A 12,404-nucleotide genomic window follows, 5' to 3' on the forward strand; every position below is an offset into this window, starting at 1 on the left:
ACAGTTCAAACATTCAATGATTATATGACAAAAAAAACTTTTTTTTTTCCTTTTCTTTTTTTTTTTAAAAAGAAATAAAACACAATTGCTGGTAATACATAAATCAACCCCCCAAAATGAGGAATCAAAACGCTTGTGCAGATTATTCTATTTTCACTAATTCTAAATTCTTCAATGTAGAATATTCTGTTATCACTCAATTGAATGGTACTGGTCAAAGCCATTCATAAAGCTTTAGTTTATTGATGTATGGACATCTTTCCTCCAACCGTTTTATTCAGTGGTAGAATAGTCCGGTCTTGACTGTGATCACTTTACGGAAGGAAAAAAGAAGATCGTCGAACCGAAAGTGCTGAAGAGTGTCAGAAAAAAAGGGAGAAAACTCTGACAGTCCTCGTGTTGTGACGTCATCACTCGTGTCACAGTATGATTAATCATATGTGACCCTCCACCACGGAATGAGTCGCTTTGTCCCTGACCAACTTTCCCGCTAGCGGCGATTTTAGGCGGGTGGGGGTCAGGTTGTCGATTTTCAGATTTTGACTTCATAGTAAACTTTAGGCTTTCTTTTATCTCATATTGAAGTATCTAGGCATAACTGTGTCTTCTTTTGCCTTAAATGTGTGCTTAAAATGCCTAACCCGTCATTCTGATCGCCTATGACTTCGCGAAATCGATCAACTTTGACAAGCTTGCCCTCCGTCATCTCTTGGAATCGACCGGTCGAATCATACATTGTTTTAAAGGTCAAGTCCGTCTCTTTCAATCTATGTCCTTCTCATTGGTTGATTTTTTAACTACGAGCGAATCGTCGCTTTCAAAATAAGGATACACTACGTAAACAATGCGTCACTATGAAGGAAAATCCCCTCTGTCATTGGCCGAGAGAGGCCACGTGACGAAACCAGCCATTCAGCACGCTAGCTCAAATAAACATGGTCGCAGGGTTCGGAAGCACGTTTTCAAGATTGACTTGGCGATTTCCTGACAAGATACACTTGCGCTGCACACATTTTGCCATTCAATGAAGAAGACGACATTTGTGAGTTTCTAACCCAGTACTTCATTGATGGAACTGACCGTTCATGAAATCGATCTCAGTGAACACGAAGGCAACGCTGATTTCGAAAGCAGACGACGCAGGATTGTCGTTCAGTTTTCATCAACAATAATATTAATTTTGATGTAGATGACGAATCAACATTTGCACTAGATACAGAAAGATTGGAAGCCTTCGCCTGTAATTGCCGAAATCACATGCACCAGGTGCCATCAGTGTTGTGACTGACATGGAAACAAGTGAAACTGACTTGCTGCACTGAAGTGATAGACCTGGGTTTCTCACAGCTCACACAAGGAATGTGCAAGCAAAGTGACTGGGGGACTGGATATAGCTGAAGTGTCTGAAGGTAAGCTTTCTTATTTTACCCACATTGACAAATACTGAAATGTAATGATGGTATAATCAATTGATAATAATTTATTTAACAATGATTGACTCAAGACTGATTTATTGTCTTACATTGGAACAGGAATTCACTGTTTGACATGTGGAATAAAAATGATTAAAAGAATAAAGTGAATCTGAGGAAATTAACAGAATGTAAATTAAAAGGTCTCACACACACACACACACACACACACACACACACACACACACACACACACACAATGTGTGACACAGTGTGTATACATGTCACTCACACACACACACACACACACATACATACATACACAATGTGTGTCACACAGTGAGTCACATACTCACTCACACACACACACACACACACACACACACACACACACACACACACACACACACATACATACACTGTCCCTTCACAGTTTAACCATTTAACTGAGCAAGGGGAGGTTCAGGGGCATGACATTATGAACAGTTTTCAGTTTCACAGAATTTGCTTCAATGGATATTTTATGTGAATGTGTGTCAGGTTGGTGTGTGTGTGTGTGTGTGTGTGTGTGTGTGTGTGTGTGTGTGTGTGTGTGTGTGTGTGTGTGTGTGTGTGTGTGTTGTTTTAAATAAATATAGAGTTGTGTCAACAGTAAATACTAACAGTATTACTAATAGTTCAATTTCTTTTTCAGCCCTGAAAGATATGATGGTACTTTATATGCCTGCCTGTACACCAATGAATAATTCTGATATCACTGCTGGCAAGTCATGTCATCAGAAGGAGAGGCAACACCACCAAACTAACTACACTGTCAACTAAAGAACTGTCTGCTGGTGAACTATCTATGAGTGAGTGAGTCAACTGTTAATGTACTATGATTTATAGTATAAATTTACCATGAAGTGTGCAAACTTAGTTTCTTTTTACAAACTTTGTCTAGATGTACATGTATGGAATTGTAAACTTTTGCACAGACATTTACATAAATGATATAAGTGTGCATGTGCTTGACATGCCACTATGCATAAAGTAACTTAATGGATTGCAGCATGTCATGCACATGCACACTGATATGCACACTGATACTCATAGTGATGCAGCATTAATAATCACTATTTCATACTTTTATTATTAGTAAACTGCTTTGTCTGATTATATTATGATATATATATATATATATATATATATATATATATATATATATATATATATCATAAGTGTATTCTTTTTTTATTTTCTGATAAAATACATAGAACTAGAAGTAAAGCATTTTGTAAAGTCCTGTGTAAAGAATGAAAGCTGTGATGTAAATGTACAAAACTGAAATTACTGTTGATATTTAAGGCATTAATGAATAAACTTTAGAACATATAGAAAATAATTCAAAACAAAGGAAATGAAAAGAGATAAAGAAGTATTACATAACAAACTGTTTCAGGATAAACCATGCATTTTTGGAACATACTGACACCACCGGTGGAGAAAAAAGAGTGGAGGAAGAAGGTTCAATATCAACACCATCCACCCTGATGACACTTTGTACCACAAGAATTGATTACCTGTGCCACATATCTGCACTTTTTTTTTTTTTTTTTTTTTTTTTTTTTTAGCAGATTGAGTGTTTGTTTGATGAGGTTGTGTGTCTTTATTGTGTGAAGTATGGGTTTGACAAGTAGGTTTTCTTTGCAGATGAAGTGTTTGAAGTGTTCATTTGGATTATGAAATGTATTTCATTTGATGCTATGCTGGGATAAAACACACATGAACTTGTACCTTTTGTATGAGCAGTTTTGTTGTGTGGATCTTTTTTGTTATTTTGTTGTGCTTGTTGTATGGATTATGGTAATATCACAAGCACACTAAGCCAGTGAGCACATTGAATTACAACAATCACATGATTCGGCATCATGATTTAGCATTTTTTACCTCTAATCTGGCATAAATTTTAGTACACATACTGTACATAGCAAAAGTTTCATAGTAATTGGACCACAAACAACACCACAACAAAACTGATCTTAAAACTGGAAGGTTTTTAGTCATGTTGAGCTGATTAAAAAGTAAGTATACTAATACTTCAGTTGCAATTCTTTCCAAAAAAATTAGAAAATTCTTATTTGAATAAAATCAAATACACTCAATATTTTTCTTCCAAATTTTGTGCAATTGTGGATATTGCCACTAACTATGTGTGTGCCAAATTTCATGAACATATCTTGCTTAGAAGTATGTGGTTGCTATGAACATGTTCCAAAACTTTTCGGCCTTGATTTCTCAGTTCGTTACTTTCGCGACTTTAGAACTTCAAATCACAATAACTTTTCACAGAATCATCCGATTTACAAACTTTTTTTTTCGCTGTAAAGGTCATTTATTGCAGATTTATGATATACCAATAACTAAAAATCGACCTCTGGTGCAAAGCGACTCATTTCGTGGTGGAGGGTCACATATTTGATCAAAATAAATTATAAATGCGACGAGTAAAACTACTACTATTGCTACTACTTTTAAGTGTATATGTGTGACGGACCGGTTAACAGTACAGAATCACCTGCCCGACGACAAAAGGCAAAAACTTAAGAAACCGCAAACCCGAAATGCAGTGCTCTGAGATGGTGTCATTTCCGCTGTTGGGGCATCATTTCCGCTCACCGCCATTTTCGCTCTGCTCGTTGTTGCTTGTAGACGCATGTCACTGTTGCTCAGCTTTTGTCGCTGTCGTTGACTGTTGAATTGGTCACTGGCAACCAGTTTCCTTTGGTAGCTGTTTTATACTGCCATTTTGGTTGCTGTCACAGTCAGTTGTTTCCGTAGCTGCCTCAGACTGGTGATTTTCGCTTTGGTTGTGGTCGCAGTCTTTCCTCTTTGGGCCGTCTCATCTCTTTCGAGTTTCACAGTTGACTGAGTGCTTAACTCACTGAGTACGGCCAGCCCTCTCTTCTCCTCTACACAGACCCCTCGGATGTCCAGTGGGTGTCTCCGGCAATGACCCAACCTTTAGCTTCCGTCGTCAGAACTGTGGTATTCTTTGTCAACATTCACCTCTTCAGTATAAGAGCCTTCCGCTTGCAATATTTTGATGATGGTAATTTGGGTGAAACGCTGTTAACGTCGTCTCTTTCGCCGTTCGTATGGAGAGAGTTAAATCTTTCAGCTTCAGTCTGGTTTCTTCTTCCTCAGGTTTAGCCGTTTGTATCAGCACTTTCTTGAGTCCGTTGCTGGTTTCAGACTCTGTCTTCCGTCCGTTGCTTTTCACGTTACTGGAATGGAGAGAAACGCGCGCCGTGCCGTTTCAAAGTCCTGTCTTCGAGCTCGGAGGTCAGTTCCGTATTTGCGACCTTCACGGGACAGTTTTTCCACGGGGACTCAGTCCAGAATGGTCAAATTCGCTGAGAACACGACCACCCTCTATTTTGAGAGGCAGGCTGCTTTCGACCGATTCCCACGGGATGGGAACGAATGCGCTCTTGGAATGCAAATGCAGCACTTTGCGGAGGAAAGTGTCCCTCTGTGTGCAGAGAAAGACACGAGCTACAGGTTACCAGCTCTGAACTCCAGCAGTCGCCATTTATCGTCAAACAAACAAAAGTGTTCAGTGGCTATACTTTCCATAAGAATGTATTAACTACTGCTGGAATTGATCAAGTCTGGAAAAATCAGTTCACTTTTCGATTAAAGTATGCTATATCCAAGAAGCTGGAAAATGAATATATATGTAATATTTTGGAAACAGAAACAAAACAGCTTTACAAGAACAATGCGACAAATTATAAACTGAACTATATTTTGAAAATACAGCGAATGAATTACAACACAGAAAAGAACTGACTATGTTACAAATCAGTGCCCGTAACTCACAGATCGAACAGGGAAAAAGGTATTCATAAAAATAAATAAAATAAAATAAAATAAAAAACACCGAAAGAACAAAGACTGTGTGAAATATAATTACAAATAAATCTATTGTCCAATCAGTATCAGTATCAGTATCAGTAGCTCAAGGAGGCATCACTGCGTTCGGTCAAATCCATATACGCTACACCACATCTGCCAAGCAGATGCCTGACCAGCAGCGTAACCCGAGGCGCTTAATCAGGCCTTGTCACCATGCAATTAATAATGTCCTTGAATATGTATAGTACTGCTTGAATTGTGTTGTTGTAAACTTGTCAGTCTTCATGTCAGAATTTTGAATATCATTATGTCAGTATTTACAACAACATAGAACATCATTGTCAGTATTTAGAAGATCATTATGTCAGTATTTACATCATAGAACATCATTATGTCAATATTTATAACATCATTGTCAGTACTTAGAACATCATTGTCAGTATACACATGTATGTGTACATAACTACATGCATGTATATGAATGTGTATTGTGTGTGTGTGTGTGGTCATCATCTTCAGTTTAACATCTTTCCACTTGAAGTGATATCAGACGGAAAAAAAAAAAAACGAAAAAAAAACCATGGGGGTAGGGGTTGTGGGGGACGGGGGGTGGGGGTGGGGGATAAAAGTGTGTGTATGTGTGGAGGATGAATAGGGAGTGACAACGCTAGGGAAAATGGAAACGTTATAAACGCCAATTTCAAACTACTATAACAACTACAACAAATGTCCTACAGGACTACGCAGCAAACCTTCTGCAACAACAAATAACATATTGGAATTGTTAATAACACATTCAAAAGAATTTTTTGTGAAGTCTGGCAACATTTTTGATTCTGACATTCGAATATTATATGGGTGATACATATATGTTCTCCACATATGCATCTGACATCTTTGCTGAACTTAGTTATAAAAGCGTTCAGTTTTAAACTGTTTGATAATGTGTGTGTGTGTGTGTGTGTGCACGCACGCACGTTTATGTAATTATGTTTGTGCTTGCCTGTGTGCTTGTGTTGAGGGTAGCTGTTGGGTACACATATACGTTATATGTATGTATGCATAGTGTGTGTGTGTGTGTGTGTGTGTGTGTGTGTGTGTGTGTGTTTGGTCGCATTTTGGTGTGTGTATGTAACATTGATGTCATGTATTATGTTAACGAAAGCGTTTCTGTAAAGCACCTTGGGCAGATATCTGGATAGTGTGCTGTGTAAGTATCCATTATTATCATCATTATTATTATTTAGAACATCATTATGTCTTTACCCATTATGTCGTTGTGGACTTGTCAGTATTGAGAACATCATTAATCGATGTAGAGCACGAGATATTCCAACTAGTCGGATCGTCGCATCGAACAAAAGTGCTGAGGAATCGACCAGCACGAAGGGGGATAACTCTGACAATCCTAGATTCGTGACGTCATAACTCGTGCCACGGTTTAACAAATCATAATAGATTTTTTTAAAATAAATGATACACGCGATTAGTACAGCTACAAATACTGCTACTACACTTAAATGAGTGTTTGGCTGGTTGATAGTCAGATTCATCTGCCCGACGGCAAATGGCAAAATCTAGGACTAAATTTCAAAAACTGAATACCCGAAATGCAGTGCGGTAAGCGTGGCGTCATTTCCGATGCTGCGGTTTTATTTCCGCTTGGCGCCATTTCCGCCCTGCTCGTTGTTGCTGTCAGACGTTTGTCGCTGTCGCTCTGATTTGCTTGCTGTTCCAGCCAGTTTTTCTTGGTCGCTGTCGTTTTCGTCGCAGTCTGCTGTTTTCGCTTTCGTTGCAGTCGCAGGCAATCTTCTTTGGTCGCTGTCGCAGACTGTTATTTTCTCTTTGGTTGCTTTGCAACAGTCAGTCTGTTTTGGTCGCTGACGGTGTCAGCCATTTTCTCTTCACTGTCGCAGTCAAGTCTATTCTGGTGTTCTTTCCCAGGCTGTCAGTAGGGTTTCTGGTGTTCTTTCCCAGATTGTCAGTGAGGTTTCTGGCGTTCTTTCCCAGATTGTCAGTGGGGTTTCTGGCGTTCTTTCCAAGGCTGTGTCAGTGAGGTTTCTGTTCTTCACAGGCTCTCAGTGAGGTTTCTGGCGTTCTTTCCCAGGTTCTCAGTGGCGTTTCTGGCGTTCTTTCCCAGGTTCTCAGTGGGGTTTCTGGTGTTCTTTCCCAGGTTGTCAGTGAGATTTCTGGTGCTCTTTCTCAGGTTGTCAGTGAGGTTTCTGGTGTTCTTTCCCAGGTTTTCAGTGAGGTTTCTGGCGTTCTTTCCCAGGTTTTCAGTGGGGTTTCTGGTATTCTTTCCCAGGCTGTCAGTGGGGTTACCGGTGTTCTTTCCCAGGCTGTCAGTGGGTTACTGGTGTTCTTTCCCAGGTTGTCAGGTTTCTGGTGTTCTTTCCCAGGCTGTCAGTGAGGTTTCTGGTGTTCTTTCCCAGGTTGTCAGTGGGGTTTCTGGTGTTCTTTCCCAGGTTGTCAGTGAGGTTTCTGCCTTTCCTCAGTTGTCGGAAATTTCCTGGCACAACTTTTCTGAGTGGTTGCACGGACTGTGTCTGGACCCCATCACTCCTCTTTGTCTCCAGTTCTCTTCGAGCATTCCCAGAAATGGAGAGAGACATGGCTGGCTCCTCCAAAACTGGTGTTCAAGCTCGTAGGAGACAGAGGAGATCAGCTCCCTATGAGCTTCCTGCACGTGTGCAGGCGGACTCTTCCTCTGTGTCCACGGGGTCTAGGACCAGAAAGGTGACTTTCGCCCCAAACGCAGTGACATTCTTCTTCGAAAGGCGGATCACTTACGACCGCTTCCCACGCGATGGGACAGATTGCGTTTTGGGAATGAGGAGACGGCACTTTGCCAAGGAGCGTCTACCTCTTGTTCCTGATGACAAGGACACCCGGTATAGGTTGCCCGTGATCGACTCTGAAAGTCGCCGTTCCCTCCTCCCCTCTGTGGAGGACACGGAGTCGGTCACTCAGGAGCAGCACCTGTACTATAGTCATCAGCTGGAAAGGGCTCGCCAGGCCATGCAGCATAGTGGCTGTAGGTGTAAGGGCAAGTGTAAAGAGGAGTCTTGTGAGTGCATCAAGGCAGGCATCCGCTGCTGTCATGCCGTCTTGTCCTCGGGTCGTCAGGCTTGTCGTTGCACTACTAAGTGTCCGAACCGTGACTCCAGCAAGGAAGGCAAAAGGGAACGGAAGCAGGATCACTACCACAAGACCCAAGTCCGTCTTCTCATGACAGACATCTTTGGGTCGGACAGCGATGAGGATGAGGAGTGATCATTCATATCAAGTCTTGTACATAGTTTTCATTTATGTTCTTCCTTCTTTTACCTTGTACATAGACTTTGTCTTCCTTCGTGGTTTTCATTTATATTCTTTCTTCTTTTACCTTGTACATAGACTTCATTTGTCTTCCTTCATGGGCTTTTACATACCTTGTACATAGGCTTTCTTCAGATTTTATCCTTCAGGGTTTTTAAATGGAATAAAGGATTAAAATAAAAACACATCCCCAAACCCACACACATACACGCTTTGCCACATGCCCTCTGACGCACACATACCAACCATACAACACACACAAACATACCCACCATTCAACACATAACCATCCAACACAAACCCCAACCATCCACACATACCAACCATTAACACACACACACTCCCACCATCCAACACACACCAACCACGCAACACACACATACCGTCCATCCAACACACACACCAACCATGCAACACACCAATCATCCAAAACATGCATACCCACAATCCAACACATTCATACTCACCTACCAACTCACATACCCACTACCCAAAATACACAAATATCTACCCTCTAACACACACATACCCACCCTACAATGCACACATACTCACCTTACATCGTACCCACTGTTAAACACACATACCAGCTATCAACAGACCCATTCCAACCATTCAAAACACACATGCCTTCCAACTCCACACACGTACCCATTTTCTGAGACCAGCAAAAACACACACACACATCCAAATACCAACCCTATGAGAGACACATACTTGCCCTACAACACATACATACCTACTATCCAAAAAACACATACTCACCTTCCGACACACACACAAACCCACCTGCCAAAACACACATACCAACCCTCTAACACATACCAACCATTCAACACTCTCATACCACACATTAGCACACTACAACGCGTACACACCAACCTTTCAACACACAAATGCTCACCTTCTGACTCGCACACATGCCCTCTATCCAACACGCACATAACAACCCTCTTATACACATACACCAACCCTGTAAAACACACACACACACACACACACCCTTCAACACACACATCAACCCCCCCAACACATACCAACCCTCCAACACACACATACCTACCTTCCAATTCAACATGCAAATACCAACTACACAGCACACACATACCCACCCTGTAACACACACACACATACCCACCTTACACACACCCACCTTCTAACACACGCAGACGTACCCACCATCCAACACACACATACCCACCGTCCAGCACACAAACCCATTTTAGTAATACAAATATCAATATAGATATCACGTGTCAGTTATAATCATGATACTTCAATACAACATTTGGAGCAGAAGTTTGGTTTCCATATGATGTTGCAGGAGATTTATCGTTTAATTTATTCAAATTATTCAGTATTTTTTTCAACAAATTTCCACATGAATGACTTCATGTCAAGTTTTGTAAACAATTACTTGGGGTACATAAAAGAGCAATGATTCTACCAGTTTTGGGAGAATTAGGAAGATTTCATAGTAGCATAAAAATAATATGTCAAGTTATTGGCTACTGGATACACATATAATAATAATAATAATAATAATAATAATAATAATAATGTACATTTATATAGCGCCCTTTCTCACTAAGAGCTCAGGGCGCTTTACATGAAAGAAATATATTACAAGTAACATAAAACATTCATGACCACTCTTTCTCAAAAACCTCTCCCCCCACTCACACTCTCCCTTTCCCACTCTACATACATCCACAGTGAGCTGACATGGGTGGTGTTGGACAAAAGGAAGCTCAGAGTACTTCTAGATAGGTTTTAAAAAGATGAGTCTTTAGTGACGAGCAAAAAGCAGAAACAGAATCAGATGCACAGATATGATGAGGAAGGTTGTTCCAGATGTGAGGAGCAGCAAAGAAGAAAGAACGTTCACCATAGGTTCTTGTATTGACATGAGGAAGTTTCAAAAGGTAACAGTCAGAGGAAGAGCGGACAGCTTCTTCAAAATTCACTTGTATACACAACCTATAAATGCATTTACTGTCAAACAAACCAAAATGTTCAGTGGCTATACTTTCCATAAGAATGTAACTAGTGCTGGAATAGATCAAGTCCGGAAAAATCAGTTCACTTTTCGATTATGGTATGCTATATCCAAGAAGCTGAAAAATGAATATATACGTAAAATTTTGGAAACAGAAACAAAACAGCTTTACAAGAACAATGCGACAAATTATAAAACTGAACCATATATTGAAAATACAGCAAATGAATTACAACACAGAAAAGAACTGACAATGTTACAAATCAGCGCCCATAACTCACAGATCAAGCAGGGAAAAAGGTATTAAAAACAAAACAAAAAAAAAAAAAACACCGAAAGAACAAAGACTGTGTGATATCTGTAAGAGTTTAGAAAATGTGATGTAGTCATATGAATCGATCTGTATGCTTTGACGACATCTTGATAATGAACTGAAACTGAAAACATATTGATACTGGGTGGTGCTTGGCTCATTTTTGTCACAGCTGATTATAACTTGACTTCACCTGAAAATGGAGTGATGGCCTGGAGGTAACGCGTCTGCTTAGAAAGCAAGAGAATCTGAGCGCGCTGGTTCAAATCACGGCTCAGCCACCAATATTTTCTCCCCCCTCCACAAGACCTTGAGTGGTGGTCTGGACGCTTGTCATTTGGAGGAAACGATAAACTGAGGTCCCATAGCGCACGTAAAAGAACCCATGACAACAAAAGGGTTGTTCCTGGCAAAATTCTGTTGAAAAATCCACTTTGATAAGAAAAACAAATAAAACTGCATGCAGGAAAAAATACTCCCAAAAATGGGTGGCGCTTTAGTGTAGTGATGCGCTCTCCCTGGGGAGAGCAGCCCGAATTTCACACAGAGAAATCTGTTGTAATGAAATACAAATACAAAATGTGTTAATCCATTGGTTGCAGTGTCTCATTCATCATGCTGTGAATTAAGAAGATGAATGTCCTAGTACGGTATGTCTGGGTGGGTCAGTACATTCCTTCTGTTGTTGTCCACGTGGTTATAAAACCCTCACCCCCCGCCCTCTCACCTCCCCCATCCCCATCCCCCGTCCACGCCTTCTTCCTTCGCCCTCTTCCTCCTCCCCACAACTACGTCATTACTGTCTTTGTGCCAGGAAGCCGAGACTGCAGACACCCTTTTCATTCCAGCCAAATGCTAACAACGGGGTCTTTCAGGCAGTGACATACATCTCCAATCGACACTGGCAGCAGTTTCCAATCAGCTCTCATTCCCAAATACGATTTGAGACAAGCTCACAGGATCCAAACCAAAACAAAAAAGCAGAACCCAAAAAGCAGACAACTCATGAAAAAAAACAAAAGCGTCTAATGACAATATTCACCTGTCAAACCAAAATGTCCACAGTGATTTTAACTCTCTCCATACGAACAGCGAAAGAGACGACGTTAACAGCGTTTCACCCCAATAACCACCATCAAAACATTACCAGCGGAAGGCTCTTACACTGAAGAGGTGAATGTTGACAAAGAATACCACAATTCTGACGACGGAAGCTAAAGGCTGGGTCATTGAGACACCCACTGGACATCCGAGGGGTCTGTGTAGAGGAGAAGAGAGGACTGGCCGTACTGAGTGAGTTAAAGGGGTACCAATATCAAACTCTATGATTTTATCCACAATCTTATCGAGATCTGGGCTGTCTGGACGTTCGTTTTCTCCTTCATTCGCATCAGCTGCAGCTGATTCAGCCATGTTGGACCGGGTCACCTTGTCACATGACGACTCCAAGAGTGCTGATTGG

General features: G+C 40.9%; 1 protein-coding gene and 1 long non-coding RNA gene across 3 annotated transcripts in view; one reads left to right on the forward strand and one right to left on the reverse strand.

Annotated features, from left to right (window-relative positions):
• LOC143275399 (uncharacterized) overlaps positions 1 to 12,404 on the reverse strand; it is a 53,826-nt gene that overhangs the window by 33,736 nt on the left and 7,686 nt on the right. The window lies entirely within an intron of this gene.
• Positions 447 to 3,862, forward strand: LOC143275418 (uncharacterized). Its single transcript, XR_013053431.1, has 3 exons — positions 447 to 1,409; positions 2,107 to 2,263; positions 2,854 to 3,862. It is a non-coding gene; the product is annotated as an uncharacterized LOC143275418 (long non-coding RNA).

Source organism: Babylonia areolata, chromosome 30, assembly GCF_041734735.1.
Source record: "Babylonia areolata isolate BAREFJ2019XMU chromosome 30, ASM4173473v1, whole genome shotgun sequence".
In the NCBI taxonomy this organism is placed as follows: Eukaryota; Metazoa; Mollusca; class Gastropoda; order Neogastropoda; family Buccinidae; genus Babylonia; species Babylonia areolata.